Here is a 21,721-nt window from a genome sequence, read left to right as displayed (position 1 = left end):
CTTCACTTAACTTTTTTTCAAATGCCTCATCATTCCCTGAAAGTTTGCTAGCTAATTCCCACCTCCAAGCTTCTACACATACTGTCCCCACTGCTTGAAATTCTGTCTACTCAAAGGAAACAAAATCCATTCTTTAAGGCTGACTCCAAAGCCTCCTTGACCACATTGGCCAAAATAGACCATCTAGATTCCCACAGCCTCTATTTATACAACGCTGGTCCCTTATCACCTTGTAATTCCTTATCTGCGTTTACATTTTTTATCTGCCCAATTAGATTATAAGCATCTAAATGGAGACACCATATTTTACACAATCCTGTTTCCTCCATGGTGTTCAGCAGAACCTTGGTTTGTGCATCATAAACATCCACTGTATGATGGATGAATGGGCTTTAATCCAGTATTTTACTTTGGGATCTCCAGAGAAATAAGTATTGATGGATAAACTCCTAGAGTACTGGCAATAACATTTCTGCTTCCGCTACTACTATGAAAATGTCATCATGATTACTGTTATTCTTGTTGTTCTTATTAGAATGACTATTGAGTGCTTACTATGTGCAATCTAATTTGCCAAGCACTTTACTAATATCATCTCATTGAATCTGCACAGCAACCCTAAGGTAGCAGCTTCAAAGGTAGACAGTATTAGTCATCCATTTGTCTGAGGTCACAAAGCCGGTAAGTGAGAAAGTCTGGATTTAAACCCAGGTGTGACTAAGGCCTATATCAATGTTCTTGTTCACTAAATAATTTGTATCCCCAGCTTATCGCTATTCAGAATATGTTCAAGATGTTTGTAAAGGGTGCTTTCCCCACTGCCTGCCCACTCACCCTTGTTCTCAGGTATAGGAATGAGGATCTAGAGTATAAAAATGGCCCCATTCAGAGTTTGGAGACAAGCCACCATCATGTGGAAAGGAGCCACCTCTCATAGTTTCCATGGCCAACGGACTTGGCCACCATCTTGGCATTGTTCTCTTTGGTGCCACTGAGCCCTTTTCACCTTTAGAAGGACAAGAAAACCCTCTCAGCCTTTGGATTCCCTCACTGCCATTCCATCACTTTTCTCAGTCCATGTGGCCAGCTTGAACTTTAAAAGGGTTATTGCTTAATGCTTTACAAGACAGACAAGTGACATTTCTGATTGCTCAGAGTCACCTGCTCTTGCTCCCCTTCCCTCCTAGCCCATGGAACATCCTGTGTCTCCACTGCATGCATGCACACCTTCGCCTCAGAACCCTGGCACTGTCGTCATTATCTCCACCCCCAATGCCCTGCACAGAGGCAAACTCTGGGGCCCCTCCTCTCAGCTGTTTCACCATGTCAGTGTCACAGGCAGCAGGACATGCATTCCAGAGGCAGGGTGGGGGGTGGGGATTAACCTCCAAGATGACACTCAGTGTTAGTCTTAGCCTCCCTAAATCCTCAACAAAAACTTTAACAGCCAGATCTGATTTAGGACCTTAACTGTAAATCTCCTTTCTTCTCCTGCACTCACTAAAGGAATGAGTAGAATCAGTCCAGACGTTTTCTAGTCATTTGTCCCCTATGTTTCCTGGAGAATTCAATGGGTGATGGGGTAAGAACTTTCGTCATCATGAGCCTCATTTAAAGGCAAGCTAAAAAAGAAAAGAGAAAGAAGCTGGAGGGTGGGGAGAAACATTATTCAATGCCTCCACGATATGGTAAGCACAGAATATGAAACACGGATGGAAATTTATAAAAAGATGTGAAGCAACATCACTCATTTATAGAAATGAAACCAACTTGCTAGAATGTTAAAAACAGCAGTAACCGAATTTGTACTCAATTCTTAGAGCCTTGTTGATCAGCTACTGAGCCCTGCCATGAGAACAGATCTCCTTTTCACTCAAGTGAGGATCTGCAGGGGTATTTTCAAAAGTAAATAAATGGCCACAAAGAACAAAAAAGATCAGTAGAGAACTGAGTCTCTCAAGAACATCCCTGACAAAATAAACCCCATGTTTATGTATACTCCCTGAATTAGCCTGAGCCAGAAATCTCCCCTGCAACTTAAAACCAACTGCACAGGAGTTGAGAGAAATGTCCGGAATTAGCTTAGTCAAATGCTGCCTTAAATAAATGCTACTCTGGTGCTTAACAAGATGCTAGTGCCAGGGCAGTTTAGTTTGACCGGAGCAATTCCCACTTTTTTGCCATCATGCTTCACATTATCTTTTCTTTGGTTATATGGCATCTTAAATGTAGACACCTCTTAACAATTCCAGTTAGTATATTTTAAAACAGTGTCTAGCTTTTTCCTGATTATAAATGTTGAGTCATCATTAAAAAAAAAAAGGTTAAATCCTCAAAAGTAATAAATAAATAAAAACCATCTGTACCTCATCTCCTCCCAGTCTTTCCATGTATATACAAATTTTATAACAATATACAGATTTTTATATCCTTTTTTCATCTTAAATAATCTTCAAAATATGGGGTTTTTTTTAACTCCATAACATTTCCTCACGTATAGTAGATATTCAAAAAAGTCTCCTATTGTTTGATTACTTTCAAGATTTTGTTATTATAAATAATACTTTGGTGAACATCCTTGGACATAAAATTTTATTGGCGTATCTGAATATTTCCTCAAAATAATTACCTAGGACAAGAACTGCCAGGTCAAAGTGGCATATTATTAGAGAACAAGTGTAAAACAATTTCATTTGAAAATGTTGATATGGTAAGGAAGGTACATATTGCATGGAGCACTGGGTGTTATACAAAAACAATGGATGTGGATCACCACTTCAAAAACTAATGATGCATTGTATGGTGACTAACATAACATAATAAAATAAATTTAAAAAAAAAAAAGAAAATGTTGATATGGGTCAGAGTAACTTGAGTTTCAGCCAAACTAGGTGGGGGAAACTTTAAAAAATGATCCTTGAGTTGCCCAATGATACAGGGAAGTTTTGATATAATTTAGGTCCCGGGGTATCCATGTTTGTAAAAAACAAACTAAATACAATGAATATATTGCACATCCACAGGTCCAACTGTGTTTTCACCTGTAGTCACAGAATGTATAAACACCCATGACAACACAGTCATCATCTTGAGTTATAATTAACCACAAATGAGGGCAGCCACTGATACTGGTCTCACTGTGCCTGCCACAGAGCTGAGAAAAGGACTCAACTCCAACAAAGCCAGTTACATATTGGACACGGTCAGGGTTTGCACTAAGCCCATGCTATCACCAAGATGTCATGACCAAGAGTAGGGTGAGAGAAAGCCCATTTTAAGAGATCTTTGCTTAAAGGTTGAATGGAATCCTATTATCCCTGAGAAACTGCATCCTTTGTAAGGTAGGCATCATATTGCGAGCTTACACTTTAGGGAAAATTTAAAGCAAGTGACCTATAATATGGTTATCATTTTCCTAAAATCATAGCTGGAAACTGTTCAACAAGACCATCCCAGCAAGAACAGCACTCCTTCATTACACTAACATTCCCCAAGTGAATTCCACAGACCTTACCTCTGATGCCTGAAGTTATTTGGTTTTCCTGAGAGATGTGCCTCAAATACAGCTGACAGTGCCTCAGATTTGTACGTGGTCTCTTCCCATTGTCTCATGGCACAAAGGCCACCACTTATGACCTGGCCTCCAGCAATCCAGTCAGCTACAGCTCATTTCACGTCCATTATGTTCCTTTATGCTAAATAACTGGATTTCCTAAACCCTCTGAGCTCTCTCAGGCCCACTCAAATGTTATTTCTTCCCCCTGACACAGACCCCCACCCTGCACACTCCTGGTCTAGAAAATCCTCTGTATTTTCAAAATTATCACAAATGCCTTCTCTCCTCCTGAGAATCCTTCCCAAGTTTCTCCAGGAAAACATAGAATCTTCCACTTCAAGGGTCCCATGGCACATTCCTCCAGGAACCTATCTACCATGTTACTTTGTGACTACTTAACGATCTCCCAACTAGAGAGTAATATCCTTGAAGATAAGATCAATGTCTTCATCCCTGTACCCTCAGAACCTGGAATATAATTTATAAATATATGCTTAAATCTGAAAGAACAATAAGCATGTAGGTAGCATGATAAAATGCTACCTACAACTGAGAAATAGCTGAGAAACCAAAATAAGTGAACTAAAGGCACCAAGAGTCCCAAAACCTTCTAGCTATGAACTGCATGTGCAGAGCATCATGACTTATTGTAAGGAGCCACATGCTGGAATGTTTGCAAAACCAAATTGTACTAATGAAAAACATCCACAGTTTTACACTATGCGGCATTAACTTATTTTTTTTTCACAAAAGGGGGAATATCATCTAATAATAAACCCAACTTCTGTAAAGTCTCACTGATATAATCTAAATCTTTTCTTTGGTGCATTCTAAACATATTTGACACAAACGATGCCAGAATCACATGCTAATACACATGAACCCAAAGATGAATAGCAGAAAATGTAGAGAATTCCCAGAGTTACTAAGAGAGAAAATCAAACCCATTAAGTCAAGGGTTATCTTAGCTATGAAGAGAATACTGGTTCTAAACAGACCAAGGGCAGGTATTGAGGTTTTTTAAGCTCTCAAACACCCTCTTGTCTTTCTGATAAGGCAAAGAAACGAGGAGAACTACTGCAACACTGAGATGCTCACGGGCTGCAAGAATAAGCAAGAAATACAGGTGCTATCTAGCGTAGCATCCCACCCAAAGAAGGGATCCCTTCCTCAATGTCCCTGACAAATGGTTGCTCGGGCAACTCTGTGCCTGTCCTGGGAGCTGGAGATGAAATGCAGAAGATGGGAAAGCTCTCTCCCCTCATGGACCTGGCATTCTAGTGGGGAAGAAGGACAAAGAGCAAGAAAACAAAATCATAACTAAACATGATAATGTCGGTTATTGATCAGAGCTACTGGAAGAGAGAAAATGGCAGATGGGAAGTGATTGCTGGCCAAAAGGGGGGATCCTTTAAACTTCCCTGGTAGTCAGGAAGTTCTTGGAAATGAGATTTTGGCTGAAACCAGAAGGACAAGAAGGAGCCAGCCATGCCAACATCTAGGGAAAGAGCATTCCTGCCAGACAAAGGCCAGTGTGACTAGATAGTAAGCAAGGAGGAAAGTGATGTGAACGGTGCCAGAGGGAGACAGGCTCATTGAAGCTGTGACAGAAGGTGTCCCATCGTGGGGAAGCACTGCCTCCCATCCCAACCGGACAGCACTGTGAGATATACCCTCCTCCTGAGAGCTGAATTCTGCCCTCCTGTCATTTACCTTCAGAAATTCCCATGTTAGCATGAGTCCAGAAAGCAACACTCCCTTCTTCCCCAAGGTAACACTTCAATAATTTAAAGTGGCCACTTGTTCTTCCCAGGGCTCTTTTCCAGAACAAGCAAATCTTATTCTTCTACAACCTCAGGACATGATTTCCAGATGCTTAACCTTCTTAGTCATCCTTTTCCAAATGATTCTCTCATTAGACAACATCTCTCCTGAACCATGGCATCAGAAATGAGCAGGCCCCCAACTGCTAGGGGCAGTCACAGGGTGCTTAAGATATGAAATCAGACAAACCAGGTTCCAATCTGGGCTCTACCACTTATCAGTTGTGTGACCTTAAAAAAATCAATTAACCTCTCTGAGCCTCTGTCTCCTCATGTGTGAAATGGGAATTATAATATCTACATGGGAGAATTGTAGTGAGTATTAAATAAGAGAATATATGTAAAGTCCACAGGGCCATGAATAGCATGTAGTAAATGTTCAGTAAAGTTTAGCTGTTTCCATTATTACTAATTGTTGTTATTATTACTATTACTATTATTATTATTATATAACCTCTGTCAGTCTCCAACTTGGTCTAAAATCTCTATCTGTTCAAATGCAAGCTAAATACACATTTGTTTATGCTTTTCCTTGCTTTGTTGTGTTTGCAGTAGTGGGGTCCAGGGAACAAGTTGGGGGACAGAAGCTGTGTAAATGTACACTAAACCTCTTTCTCTCAATGTCTTTTGCATATAATACAATACCCTCATCTGATCATGGGAACAGAGAAAGATCAATAAAGCATTAAACCATAACACTGGGATGCATCTAGCCTCCAGTTACTGTAGACATAAAACCATGTCCATATGACTCAGATCATGCTGCATATACTGAACAATGTCTGATCACCTTCCGGAGGGCAGGAGAATGCTCTCATGCATCCTTTCAGTCCTCTTCGGAGCCAACACAGAAGTCCTTAGTTAGTACGAGGAGTGAAGGAAGGGGGAAGTCATTTAGAAGTCTACCTAGACTTACAGGATCACATCTGATGATGAGACTTACGCAATCTTGGCTCTCAAAGGGACCCAAATGTCATATATCATAGGCACAGAAACAGCCTCCGAAATGTATAAAGGGACTTGCCTGAGGCCACACCCCTAACTTGGGTCAACCCTAAGACCCTTAATCTCTTCCCAGGAAACCATCCTAGCGAAGAAGCAGTCATAGGCCTGACTCCCAGACAGTCCTCTGCCCCCCTCCAAAGTCTTCTTGCAGAACTGTCCTATGAGGCAGAGGAGAGTCAGGTTTCCCCATTTCCATGGTTTGTATCCCTAGCTCATAGGAACTCAGAGTTCCTTAGGGAGTAGAAAGTCGAGCCTGGCAGCCCCAAAGCTGCATAAATCTCTTACCTAAGGAACATCATCATTTTTCTCTTGTCACAACTCTTCCAGCCTAATATTTGACAGCTCCGATCGGGTACTGTCCAAACATTTATTAAAACATTTTAAATGATGAATATATCCAATTATTACTATTAATGCAGCTAATACTGACTAATGAGGGGGAAACGCAGGAGCTGGTGTCCCGCAATTCATTACCCCTGCCTTGTCAACAATTCAAAGCCCGAAACCTAATCATCCATACCGGATCCTGTTATATTTCACACGTCACTTTTAATAAGTCACTCAGTGCCTATAAATTAATGTAACATGTCGGCGTTTATGAGTGCGGCTTTGTCGCTGTTAACAAATGATGTTCTGGCCCAGTCTACAATAGCTAGGCAGTGACGAATGATGGAAGATGATTTCTTTCCAAACTATAAACTATACACTGGGGACTCCAGTAATACACATACACACACACACACACACATATATATATACATATATCTCCACATATTGTATACATCTAAGCACACACAGACATACCCACACAAACTAACAAAGCATGCCAACACACACAGGCACAAATGTGGAATAAATATGATGCATAATATGTGGCAAAGAGCTGTGTAATAACCCCTATACTTTCTTCTCCAAAAGATTAAATATACAGCATTGGGAACCATGACAGGCCCATAAATGTGGTCAATGTCAGTTTCAAATTTTTTATAAGTTCTGGTCTGTTGCTCCTGGCCAGGTTTCAGGACAACCTGACATCTGAACTAATAATGAAGGCCCAGTGGTGTTGATGAAAAAGGGGGGGTCAATGTTATGATGAAAATACCAGCAGTTAGAGGAAGGGTCCACATTTTTATGTCAAAATTGATGGTCGCTGGATGTTGGGATGGAAGAGAGTACTTATTTGCTTCTAAACAGATCTGGATAATTTATATTTCCTTCTAAACCATGACTTCATATTTCACAAAATCATTAGCATATAATTTGGGTGTAACCCAACCTCCATATTTTCATTGAATTCAAGAGTCAAGAAGAGAGGATGCTTCTTTAACAGGTATCCCTTTCTGTTACCTTGCCATGCCCGAGGCAGCTCTGGCACTGACAGAAGAGTCTGGATCTTCACACATGTGCTTTGAGCACTACACACAACAACAAAACTCCAGGGGCAAAGAAGGCCAGGAATTTCCAGGCAGTTAATCTACATTCAAGGCCACAGATTTGTGGGCTGAGTTCTTAGTGTAGACAACAGCTCTCTCCACTTGCCTTGATTTTGGAAAAATACAATGTTCCATTTTTTGGAGTGTACCAAAAATTCCAAATGGTTATGTATTTTTTTAAGATTTATTTATTTTAGAGAGGGGGGAGGGGTAGTGGGAGAGGGAGACAAGCAGACTCCCCACTGAGCGCCAAGCCCGATGCATGGCTCAATCCCAGGATCCCTGAGGTCATGACCTGAGCCGAAATCAAGAGTCGGACACTCAACTGAGTGAGCCACCCAGGCGCCCCCCATATGGTTATATTTTTTAATTATTACTATTTTCTTTCTCTCTGCCATCCCATCTTAATTCCATAAATTGATTTGTTTTTTAATAAATATTAAAATTAACAAAATTTGAAAAACTATGTTTTTGAAAAGTTTGATATGGATCCTACAGGGTCCTTATTATACCCCTTCTTTGATAGACTTTCAACCATTCACTCTCAGAGCCCATTTTCACTTATCTTTTCCACTTGCCTGCAAAATTCAGAAGATACCATCACCACCTGACTATACAAACCCTACAAAAACTTAAAAGAAAATCTTCTTCCCTGAAGGTTGTACATCTCTATCTGAGAATTCTGCACGTAGTTTTGTCACAAGGATTTAGCTCAAACACAGTGCCCAAGATTCAAATTAAAGTTATCCGAGAAACAAATAACAACAAAAATAGATTCTACAAATCTTTTGCCATACTCCCCATTCTACCATTAAATTAATATTCATAAAGAAGAGCTTTAATTTAACTGCCTAAACAAAGATTCATGTTTTGCAAGCCCAGAGTCTACAGACTTTCATTTTATGTGTGGCTTGGAGTTTAGCTCTTCCAATCTACATCCAAGAAACATTGGCATGCAACACGTGCTGCTTGTTTTCTCTCTTAAAAAGATCACTCAGAAATGTAAAGGAAACCAAAGAAAGCGGTGCAAACATGTTTTCATTACATGTTTATTACAAAAGTATTTGAGTTGTACTTAGCCCGGCAGGAACAGCATTGCCCAATTTGTTTTCCTGGGGTCTACAAATGAATGTCTAAGTCAAGTCTAACACCCTCCACACAGCCTCAAAGAGCGGAGAGACACCGACAATGATGCAAGGGCACTCTTTCTTCTTATTTGAAAATTGAGCAATGTCTGATGCTCAAGAAAATGGTTTGAAAGTACAGTCTGGGGTCACATAGCACACAGCCAAGTGGAAAGGCTAGTGGACCACTGAGTTGAGTGATGACTTGGTGCCCCAGTCTACCGGTGTTTGCACAACTTTGGGGCAATAAAGATGCTGGAAAAGCTGCACAGCAGGCAAGAGCCACGGCGGCACCTTGCCAGGTTGGGGGTGGGAATGGCATAAGCAAAACTTGAGGTGATTTCAACATGTGTGATTTTGAAAGTATTCACTTGTAACCTACTCTTGAAAAGATTCAAGATGAGGGCGCCTGGGTGGCTCAGTTGTTTAAGCGACTGCCTTCGGCTCAGGTCATGATCCTGGAGTCCCAGGATCGAGTCCCGCGTCGGGCTCCCTGCTCGGCAGGGAGTCTGCTTCTCCCTCTGACCCTCCTCCCTCTCATGCTCTCTGTCTCTCATTCTCTCTCTCAAATAAATAAATAAAATCTTTAAAAAAAAAAAAAGAAAGAAAAGATTCAAGATGACTTCATAAAGCCAACTCACGGCAACCGAAGGAGGTTTTATGTTCCCTTGACTAAGAGGGAATGGGAAAGAAAAAAAGGATGACATGTAATTTTCCTTCAGAAGTCTGAAGGGAGGTATTCGACTTTGTGTCCTTCCAGGGCTGGTGTCTTCTGGAGTGTGTCAGAAGGAAAAGGCACTTGGGGTGTGTGTGTGTGTGTACGTGTGTGTAAAAGTGAGGCAGAAATGGAAGACGCTAGAACTCTGGGCACTGTGTGGAATGAAATGCAGAACACTGTCTGCTCTGGTTGCTCTATAAAGATATCAACCCAGGAGGAGACAGCTGAAAAGCGCTTTTCCCAGCAGAGGCCTTCACAAGGCACAGCAAAATCCCTCTGGGAATAGGGACAATTTGCATAACAATGTGCTGTTGCTTATCAGGGGACCCAAAGGATAGGATACCCTTAGAAAAAACACCACACTTTTCACTTTTCGGTCCAGCCATTGCTGAGAAGGGCATTGTCATTCAGTTTGTCTGAGCAGAGGAGGGAGGACCTCCCCCCTCTTTTAGTATTACTTTACCACACAGACTCAATGAAACCCTCATAGTTCCTCTTCCAAAGCATTTATTTGTGTTGCCATATTGGTGGTGGTCCTTTTTTTTTTTTTCCAACTTTGGCACAGGTCCTCATTCACACCCCCTTGATGACCTTCCCCCCAAATTTATTTCCTTTTTATCTTTGGGGACCCACCCAATTCCAAAGTTTCCCTATTCCCCTTTCACTTCACTATCCTGCCTTTTCATCCAGACGATGACTTAGAATCACCTGAACTTAGAATCAACTGAATGCCTGACACATTCAGTTCTCCATCTTGGGAACCCTGGAAAGATTGTCTTTATTCTTTCATGAAGATGATTGGAGAGTCTATTCTCTGCTGCACTAGGGGACACCTATTTTGTTTGCCTTTCTTTTGAATTTGAACAAGGCACATCTGAGGGTGATATTTATTCCTGCTGTTTTGTTTTGAGGACCAGGTAGAGAGATTGTTGAAGAAAGCCAAGAAAGCCCAGAGAAGGCAAAATTCTAATTCCACAAAATGCCAAACACTCATAAAAAGCAGGATTTCATGCTCCAAAACTTCTACTGTTTATCAACAAGCATTCTACCTGGTGCCAATACAAAGTTTTATTTTTTTGCCAAAGCACATTGGCAAGGGCTAGATGCAGAGAGCCAAAAGCAAATGCACATGCCCTCCACTTCAACCATAGGTGAAGTAACATTGGGCCATATTACTAGAAATATAATGTATTACTAGAACTGAGGTGATGTGAAGATCCCGATCTACTCTCTAATAACTCAGCTCTCCTAGAGCCCCACATCATTTCTGGATATCATAATTTAGGATAGACAAGGGGAAAAGTCAGTGATGAGAAGCAATAAAATTTCATTTAGCATCTATTATAGACCCTGGATGACATTAGCTATTTTCAAATATTATCACCATTTTAAGGATGAGAAACCTGAGGCTTAACCACATAGCCCATGGCCGCACAGCAAGGTCAGTAGCACATCTGAAATCTGAACTGATGTCTGATCGACCCAATGCCCTTGTTCTTTGCATCGGTGTATATTTAGCATCGAGTGGTCAAGAGGTCAGAGGACTCAATACAAAGTCATAGGGAGAATATTTGAAGGAACATTTAGTCTGAAGGAGAGAAGCACTGATGAGACAAGATAGTGGTCCTAATATTTAAACTATTTTCTCTGTGGCTAAAGCAGCTCTGTTCTTTAAAAAAATCCATTAGAAAGAACAAGGACCAAAGACTGAAAATTTCATCAAGCAGATTTCTGTTCAACAGAAGGAAAGAACACTGTAATGGTGAGAGATGGGCTGCCTTATGATATGATGGGTCCCCCATCACTGAACAAGTTCAAGAATAGACCAGACACCGTTTGGCAGAATACGAAAGCAGTGAAGTGCTTATATAGCTGGACATTAATTTCCCTTCAAGTCATGAGTCTATGACCAGTAGAAGCTTGCAGAATTTCAACTTCTGACATGCTGACTGCTGCAGAAAACAGATTAAGAAATCAGAATCAAATATCAAGTATTTAGAAAAAACAGAGTTCTACAATTCTTCATTAGCCTCCACCCCTTTCTTATTGAATTATGTTCATTTGACCCTCTTGAAAAAATGCCATACAACCAAATTAACACAACTGTTGCTATTAGGAATAGTTAAATAATAACAATTAATAATAACAACAGAATGGGGAGGAAATAGCCAGCAAGTCATTCTTATATATGATCACATGTCTGTGGAGGCAGAAATAAAAGGTATTCAACAATCAGTCTTGAATCAGACAATCAGACAATGTTCTGACTTTACACGGGGGCCAGGGATCTGAAATCCATCACCACAAGTATGGTGGTGATGAAGGGAATGAAGGAACTGTAAAACATGAGGACAGAGAACCACGAATTTAATCATGTCTTTCCACAGATGGGGAGACCGAAGCTCGGGTAGCTTGATGGACTTCCTCAATGGCACACATTTCATTAGCAGCAGAGTTGGGACCACCACCTTCCCCAGACTTTGCCGCATGGCCCAGGACCTCTTTCCATAACAATGCACCAAATTCATCCTTTTAAACTGAACTTCAACAAAGCACAAGGCACCAGCTTGGGCTAGTCAGAATCAAGGGGATAAAACCTAAAAGAAGACAGACAGTTATCAGAGCAGGTGCAGAGGTACTTGGTAGAATTGCAGGTAGGGCCTTCCAAAATACAGATCGTTAGCTGAGAAAATTTTTTAAATGCTTCACAACTCAATTCTGTTGCCAAAACAGACACTAACAAGTAGCCGGGAGGGACACAGTTTTCCCAGCCCCAAGGTGGCCTTAAGCTTCCTTCTGGCTTTAGACAGGATTCCCCTATCTACCCAAGTAGAAAGGTTTTTAGTCTGTTCTGATTTGGGTGATAGGATGGAGGTAAATAAGAAGGTAAGATATTCACATCTGAATTTTAATTTTAAAACCTGCTTAGCACACAACTCACTCCTCTCAAGTGAGTTGTCACAAGCTCCTAAGAACTATATAATTTATTCCTGGGCCACCCCCCAGTGTACAGACATAGACATTTACTCTGCAGGATATACTGAGTAAATGAAACAGTGATCTAATTTCATCTTCAATCATACTTCGCTTTTCTGTGTGTATATTTTTAAGGAAATATTAGTTAATCAGAGCCCTGCTATCTAGCATTGATTCAAATACAAGGGATATGTGCTAAACTATTATGACATGCCAGGCATTGTCCCTGGGCATAGGCCAGAAGTCTGCCGGAGCACAGCCTCTTTAGATACCAAAACAAGCTAATATTCTGGCTTCACTGAGAAATGTAGCTTGTCCAAGGGCTCTTCTGTAGAGAATTATACTAATTTCCTATCCTCCTAGCAACATTAATCTACAAGACCCACTGCAGTTTACAGCATTCTCCCAGAGCCCTCAAAACTCTTTTTTTTTTTTTTCCATCAGAACAGCTGGATCTTCAGTTAGTAAGAAAGGAAAATTGAACTTCTGTTCAACCCCATTTAGTTAGTGGAACTTACACCATCTGAAGAAAAAGACAGTTGAATTGCACAAAAATGACTGCCTTCACTCCCTCCATCATCTTAGTTTCTACACCTTCTTTGCACCCATTGCCCACCCCTGCCATTCTCTTTGGCTCTACTGAATCCCCAGCTCTCTGGAATGATTCGCCAATGCCTCGGCACTATCCTACGGTTCTCTGAACTTCAGTCATTCGTAAAAGCACGTTCATAATTTTTGCCATGTTTACATAATACTTACATTATTTATTTAATCATTTATGGATATTGACTGGCTTCCTTTTACTACCAATAACTTTTTTTTAAATGACACTTAACATTGCTATTATGAAAGCAAGCCAAGGCCACTTACTTTAGATAGAGGGAAGCAATACAAATAAAAATAAATGAAAACAAAACAAAGAAAATTTACTGAATTTGGGCTAAATGCTGATCCTGCCAAAGGGTATTTGTTGAACCTGGAGATGAAGTAAGTTTGAGAGAGGTGTTAAAGACAGATTAGCACCAAACTGGGACCCTGGCCTAAACAGAAGGACTAAAAGAAATTTTACATGGAATTATTTCCTGAAATCATTACCTGATCCAGTGTGATGCAAAGCTACATATGGGTACCACCTAAAAAATCATGTGCCTGCCAACTTAAAATCATCCCGTGCACCACCAGCAGCATGTGGGTGTATTTTGAGAAGCAGTGAATTGGCTGATAGAGGTGTAGGAAAGTGCATATCACACATAGAAGGGAGGGCCACCTGTGTGACAGAAAGAAGGCTAAAGGGAAAAGATTGATCAGTCTTGGGAGAGGAGGTGGAGGAAGGTTTGTTAAATGATTTGTATAGAGTTGGAAGTCCCTAAACCAGCAGAAAATTCATGAGTTTCCACTGGTGCAGGAGAGAGCTAAAATATATCAGCAGTAGGTTATGAGCTGCCATGAATTTTTCTATCTGTTTTTCCTCTTTAAACATGGAAAATGGCAGTGAAATACCAGCAAAGCATGCTCCGTGGTGAGTCCGGCTTTTGATATTGATTAACATTAGCATGTACTTTTGAAACTAAATAATGTAAAAAAAGGAAAGAAAGAAAAAGGAGATACAACTACAGTATATTCCCACCCTTGAATAAATTTCAAAACAGTATGATGTATGTGGAATAGAGATCAAGTTGGCAGAAAAGAGAAAAGAGCATTAGGAAGGCAAAATAAATAGGTGCACAGAAACTGTCACACAACTGAATTGAGACTCGGTATTTAATTAGGGACAGCAAGCTTGAAAGCCTCTTTGGTAAATGTCTACCCAAACCAACCACGTGTTGGTTAACACTGAGACATACAAACTGATCAATAGTACAAAACAAAAGGGCTCAGGTATGCATGTAGAGTCATACATCATTGCAATAAATTATGCTGTGTGTAAAGACAGGTTTTTTTTAGAACAATCATTCTGGGATCAAGAGCTAAATCATTTCAGCCACATCTTGATTTCTGCAAAACTCGGCAGGAATTATGAGGCTTAACAGCATCCTGACAATTAGCATATTATAAATACAAAAATGATATATTAAAGGGAGGGGAGGGAAAAAAGGCCAGCATTTTACACCTACAGTAATATAATTCCACTACTTAATGCAAAGTAACAGGCCTCAGAGTGTTTGGGATCCTCTCGTATGGTGTTATCTTCTCTATCAGTAAATGAGACTATGTGAACAGTACAACCTATAAATAATTCAAGGCCTGAGATGGCAATTATAGAACCATGCACAACTAGCATGAATATTTTATGAAGGCTAAAACAGCCCTCAGAATGAATCATGGAGAGATGAACACACACACACACACACACACACACACACACACCAGGCAGTTTTGGCCAGATTGTATTCCAAGACAAGGCTTCTCTTTGATCCCTGGCACACCTTTATTTTACAGGAACAGTGCCCATAGTTATATATTTTTCCTTTCTTGAATTTATTTCTTAAAATCCAAACACAGAGGAATGGGGGAGAGGATTTGCCAGTAGGGTAGGAGAGCTTGAAATAGAGGAAGAAAGACAAGCCATTTTTAACCCGAACTTGTGCAGAGAATTCTGAGCAATTTTTTTTTTAACCTCTCCAAATGGACTCCACAAAAAGTATAGAGTTCCAACATATCAAAATTGAAACTGAAACCAGTATCCCTTCTTTATGACTCAAGCAAGAACACATTCTACTCGAAAACTTCCCTCTTATAAATAAGCTTTTATTTCTAATTATTCCTTGAGGAACACCTATAATCCCCGCTTTCGCTGCATTTATAAGACAAAACAAATATTACTGAGCCATAAGCCTGAGCAAACAAGGTACTATATTTAAAGGAACAGCCTGGATGTCATACTTTACTAGGAAATGAGCAGTACTCTAAGTCCTGAGCTGCTTCTGTAACCAAAGGATGTGCACAGCTGAAAAAAAAAAAATGAAATCATATGAATTCATGTCTTGATTTCCCTATGCAATGTACTTGTACTATTTGAATAAGAGTTAATATTCATTTGAATCTTGCAGAGATTAGTATTCATCTTTTTCACCTGTCTCTTATTTACATATACTCAATAATATCCATGTGGTTAGAGAAAACATTACTGCCTTCGTAGACGCAATTTTGACATAATCCACTTGCTTAATTACAACGTAAAACTTCTCGGACTTTTCTTAGTTTCTTCGCCCAAGACCTCTAGATTTATGACACTTTTTCTATGACTGTGAGCATTTTCCTCCCTGTTATAGCAAAAAGAACCTTTAGAACTCTAGGATCTTAATACAAGAAAGAATCTCAGATGTCATCTGGTCCAACTCTTTCACTTTTGCAAATGAGAACAGTTTACAAATTAGTTGAACGATAGGACCGATGATAATATAACATATAATAATATTGGAAACAATACAAATCAGTAACAACTTTAAATATTTACGGAGACTTTGCAACAAAGGCAGGCACAGTGCTTGCAGACTTTGTCTCCCCTGGTTCTCCCTAATACCTCTATACTAGGTAGCTCCTAATATTGTCCCCATTTAAAGATAAGGAAATGCAGGGAATGGAGGCTTGGGGAGGGTAAGAGCATCTCCTACCCTCAGTCCCATGACCCTTCCCATCTGCTGCGTGCTTTGGGAAAGCACATCAGAATTCCGTCCTTAGGCCTCAGCTATTAGACATTTTTATGATATAGAATCATTGATTTTTACCGGAGACTTCATAAATGAGAGACACACTGATGTTTTCCATTTTACCAGGCCTGCTGCTTCATAGGACCTCTGAGGGCAAAGAAAAACAAAAACGAAAACGAAAACAGAAGTTCCTACAACTTACACAAGAACATCAAGAACAACACATTTCCATAAAATGTTTGGCATTCCCCTATTATTCAGTTTTGAAAGTTCTGAGCCGCTGCCCTACTGGGTGGCCCCCTCATGCTGGATTGAACCCCGAAAATACCTTGACACTACAGAGCCCGAGGCAACAAACTGAGACACCACCTACCACACAGCCAATGCGCAGGCTACTCCTGTGTTTCGATAGCCTTCTTTTGGTTTTATTCATACAAAGGAAATAAAAAATAGTATGATCCCCCCCTCTCTCTGCTCAGGCCCAGCTCTGGATTTTAATATCAGAACGATAACACACACAGGTCTTTTTATCCTAGTGCACCAAGCTGATATAACAGATTATTACCCTGTTTGCTATTTTCTTTTAAGTGCTCACTCCAAAAGATGCGTGACTTTTAAACCACAGGGTCAGGGAAATGCCGTGACGTCGTAAGAGTGTAAGGACCTGAGTAAACGAATTGGCTTCGGGCATGCATTTCTTTGAGACCGCTCCCTCTGCACCTCCTTTTCCCACTGCGCCCAGATTTCAGAGCTTCCACCCCGCAGTTCCAAACCCAAGCATGAGAAGGTGCTCAGAAAAGAAAATCCAAGTCACAATAAAAACCACTCTCCGGACCCTTGCCTCCTTTCTTCGTGGAGACTCTAGGGAGCTGGAGTGTCATTTATTATTTACACGCAACTGAATGGGTTAATCTTTTCTTTTCCTTATTTTGACAACCACGTTTATCTTTTGAAAAGGCAAGCAGAGGTACAGCATGGCACTGGAGTGCTAACTGCTAACACACGGGCTGTGCTCCGTCTCGGCAAAAACGCCTTTCATGCTCGTACAGACACCCCGGCCAAGATCAACACCCTGAGTTTGATTTTCTTCATCATGAATTGACAGCTTATTTATCTGCATGGAAGAACTTTTTAAGCCCTTTAGTCATCTGGGCAACTTAGGAGGCATTCAGCTGACTGTTCAAAAATATTATTATAGCCTCATAAGAAATAGAGACTAAATTATTTCATTCTTGTTAGGCCATTCTCCCTTGAAAGAGACATTTTGGTGACCCTGACTTATAAGAATAACGAAATACTATAAACACACGTGCACGCGCCCCCTTTTCTGTTGGTATTCTCTTGAACACCGTTTTAAACCTAATCCGATGCTGAGAGTACAAAGTTTTGGTTTTTTTTTTTAAGATTTTATTTATTTATTTGACAGAGAGAAACACAGCGAGAGAGGGAACACAAGCAGGGGGAGTGGGAGAGGGAGAAGCAGGCTTCCTGCCGAGCAGGGAGCCCGATGCGGGGCTCGATCCCAGGACTCTGGGATCGTGACCTGAGCCGAAGGCAGACGCTTAACAACTGAGCCACCCAGGCGCCCCTGAGAGTACAAAGTTTTGATGTACACTTTGCATGGAGTCTCTTTCCAATAACACTCAGGAAGCCTCATTAGAATAATTGAGGAAGAAGTCATTTCTGTTTGTCATATCTTGGTAGAGAAATAATAGCTTCTGCTGCTTGTGAAACCAGCAAGAAATAGAATGCAAAATGCCAGGTCCTGAGTCAGAATGGAAAAGAACATAACCCCATGTGACTGCTGTATGGAACCCAAACCAAGTGTAACTCTGTCAGGCCTCCCTTCCAGGGGGGGGCTCGCTGCTGTTCCTGGGAGGAGTTTAAATACATTTGCAAGCAGGAAAAGACCCAGAAATACTAACAAATTGGGTATGCAAATGCAGAATCCAAAAAGTATTTTCACTAGAAATAAATCACCAGCAGTTTTACAACTAACAGCAGTGAGAATACTGACCTGCTATGGCATGGCACAGATCTGTATTTATAACTGTCAGACAACCAAAAAAAAGAAAAAAAGAAAAAGGCAGAAACAAAAATCAGCCTGTAAATAGGCCTGAGAAATTGGCATGGGGAGAGGGAGAGGAGAAACAGCAAAGTTTATTGGATTGATTGGAGTGATTTCTGACTACAGAGCCTCCCAAGTCAAAGCTGGTGCCCCAATTCTTTGGGAGAATATAATCAACTATGAATTTCAGGTGTTATGAATCCCACATAACAGTAGGAACAATAGAAAATATATTTTTAAAGATTTTACTTATTTATTTGAGAGAGAGAGAGAGAGAATGGCGGGGAGAGGAGCAGAGGGAGAGAGACAGAGAGAAGCAGATTCCCTACCGAGCAGGGAGCCCGACGCGGGGCTCGATCCCAGGACCCTGGGATCATAACCTGAGCCGAAGTCAGACGCTTAACTGACTAAGCCACCCAGGTGCCACAGCAATAGAAAATATTTACTGTATCTTTACTGTGGGCCAGGTGACCTGCTAGATGCTTTATCTCATTTAATCTCATTATCTCATTTCATCCCTGCAGCAACCCTATGATATAGGTATCTACAATTACTTCCTTCATTTCTCAATGAGGAAACTAAAGCTCAGACAAGTTAAGTCATTTGCCCAAGATAACACGGCTAGCCTAAATTTCTTCACATATTCCTAAAGTCCAATACATAGAAGAAAGGAGATCCCCAACATTCCAAATTTGAAATTAAAACTCCCAGCTTTTTCTGTCCACTCTATGTCTCATTAGTCACTCTTCCCTGAGTCCTACCATCCACTCTGCCTCATTATTATCAGACAGGTCCTTTCTGTTGCCAAATGTTTAGTGCATAAATGCTTGGAGTGGGATTGTTGGTCTGTACAGTATGAAAGTGGGGACTTAAATGTTACCAGTGATCACAGCGGTGAACATATAAACTGCAGGAACCTTTTGTGGCAAAATACAATTCGCTTATACATAGCGTTCGTAAGCACATATGCTCAAGGCAGAAAATGCACGTATCCAGGTGAGCTTGGCAAAGAAGCTGTCCTGAGAGAGGAAAGTTCAAGTGGAAAAGCTCTTGTGTATTTCTACCTGAATGTTAATGAATGTGAGAAAAGAAAGACCCGGCGCAGAAAGGCGCAGCATAAATATTACAGAGTTGCAAAGGAAGAAGCTGTGCAGAAAAGAACATCACATGGCAGGCAAGATTGAGAAAAACAAAATCATTTTCAAAAGTTGTAGGAAGTTTATTAGTGAGGAGAGAAAAAAGACAGAGAGGAGGATAATTGAGCCCTTGATTAGCCCCAGTTCTAGAAGGTAGTGTGAATATAAATAATTCCTGTGGTCTCAGTGAGATTGTGAAAAGCTTGAGGGTAGAGGCCGGGCCACATGACCTTTTCCCTCTCGCTCCTGAACCAGACTTTCTGGAACATTAGGGCAGGGAGGGCAGTTAGAGAATACCCAATACGATCACCTCATTTTATACTATTTTTTTTTTATTCTTATGTTAATCCCCATACATTACATCATTAGTTTTAAATGTAGTGTTCCATGATTCATTGTTTGTGCGTGAAACCCAGTGCTCCATGCAGAATGTGCCCTCCTCAATACCCACCACCAGGCTAACCCATCCTCCCACCCCCCTCCCCTCTAGAACCCTGTTTGTTTTTCAGAGTCCATCGTCTCTCATGGTTCGTCTACCTCTCCGATTTCCCCCGCTTCATTCTTCCCCTCCCGCTACCTTCTTCTTCTTCTTTTTTTTTTTTTCTTAACATATATTGCATTATTTGTTTCAGAGGTACAGATCTGAGATTCAACAGTCTTGCAAAATTCACAGCGCTTACCAGAGCACATACCCTCCCCAGTGTCTATCACCCAGTCACCCCATCCTTCCCACCCCACCCCCCACTCCAGCAACCCTCAGTTTGTTTCCTGAGATTAAGAATTCCTCATATCAGTGAGATCATATGATACATGTCTTTCTCTGTTTGACTTATTTCACTCAACATAATACCCTCCAGTTCCATCCACGTCGTTGCAAATGGCAAGATCTCATTCCTTTTGATGGCTGCATAATATTCCATTGTATATATATACCACATCTTCTTTATCCATTCATCTGTTGATGGACATCTTGGCTCTTTCCACAGTTTGGCTATTGTGGACATTGCTGCTATAAACATCGGGGTGCACGTACCCCTTCGGATCCCTACTTTTGTATCTTTGGGGTAAATACCCAGTAGTGCAATTGCTGGATCATATGGTAGCTCTAACGATCACCTCATTTTATAAACAAGGAGCTAGAAAGTGCAGAGGAGTTAAATGACTGTTCCAAAATCACACAACTAATTAGCATAGGAAGCCCCAGCCACCACAAGAAACCAGGCCCGTTGACTTTTTTGCCCTGCACACTTTTCAAACTGCCCAGGTGCCACTGTTACGAGGCTCTCGATGAATATTCACAAAGCACTATAAAACTTGGGGCTCTCTGAGAAAGCAAAGAGAGGGCTGTGCTGTCCACATTCAGACCTCAGGCATGCACAGGTATGCCACAATGCTGTCCCCACCACCCAAACCTTGTTCCACAGGCCTGCAAATAAGAGAAACTGCAGTTCTAGAAAAACGGGTAAGGATACTATGAAAGCTCAAAGTTAATGATTTTTAAATGAGGAGGGTTAGTTGGAAATGTGTAGGAAAAAAGCATTTGAAGGATTTATTATCAGTCTGGCCATAAAGATGATTAGGTAAGACACGCTGTATATATACATACTTGTATGTTCCCACACTTGTATGCCCAGCGCTGTATTAACATATGTACATATTTGTTCAACAGAATCCTTCAAAGTCCTCTCCCTTAGAGTCATTTTCAGACATTTCTCAAACATGATGCAGATCAAAATGCAATATACAAAGTCAGGTAATGTCCCCAGCATCAAATTAAAATAGCTAACCGGCCAACAGATGGCAGCTAAAGCAAATCACTTGCCGATTTAAATAAGAACGGCATTCAGTTCAGTTGCGCACATTTTTCCAGACAGAAGTTGACTGGCTAAATGAAATCAACTTGGGAGCCCAGTTGTTTGTAGTGCGAAGGGGAAATCACAAAAAACAAAAATGCCTCCTTTGTTCCTGGAACCTGGGGTGATTCACAAGCATGGACATCCCCGGGTCTTTTGATTTTAAATCACTAAGGTGGAAATGTCATTCACCCAGGAGGTTATTGATTAAAATAAAGAACAGGAATGTTTTCTGCATGAACCTCACTTCGGCGGGCAATGTTACATCATTTAGATACTGAAAGGAGAGAAGAAGGAGAAGGGAACAAATGGCAGAGAGAGGAAGGTTCGGAACAGTCACAGACCAGGAATAAATAACACAAAGAAGCTTTCTGGCCTG

General features: G+C 40.9%; 1 protein-coding gene across 13 annotated transcripts in view; it reads right to left on the bottom strand.

The window, feature by feature from the left end:
* Nucleotides 1-21,721, bottom strand: part of EBF1 (EBF transcription factor 1) — a 394,047-nt gene that overhangs the window by 166,671 nt on the left and 205,655 nt on the right. The gene's annotated exons all lie outside the window — the stretch shown is intronic.

Source organism: Neomonachus schauinslandi, chromosome 7 (assembly GCF_002201575.2).
Source record: "Neomonachus schauinslandi chromosome 7, ASM220157v2, whole genome shotgun sequence".
NCBI lineage: Eukaryota > Metazoa > Chordata > Mammalia > Carnivora > Phocidae > Neomonachus > Neomonachus schauinslandi.
This window is presented reverse-complemented; position numbering and strand designations above follow the sequence as displayed.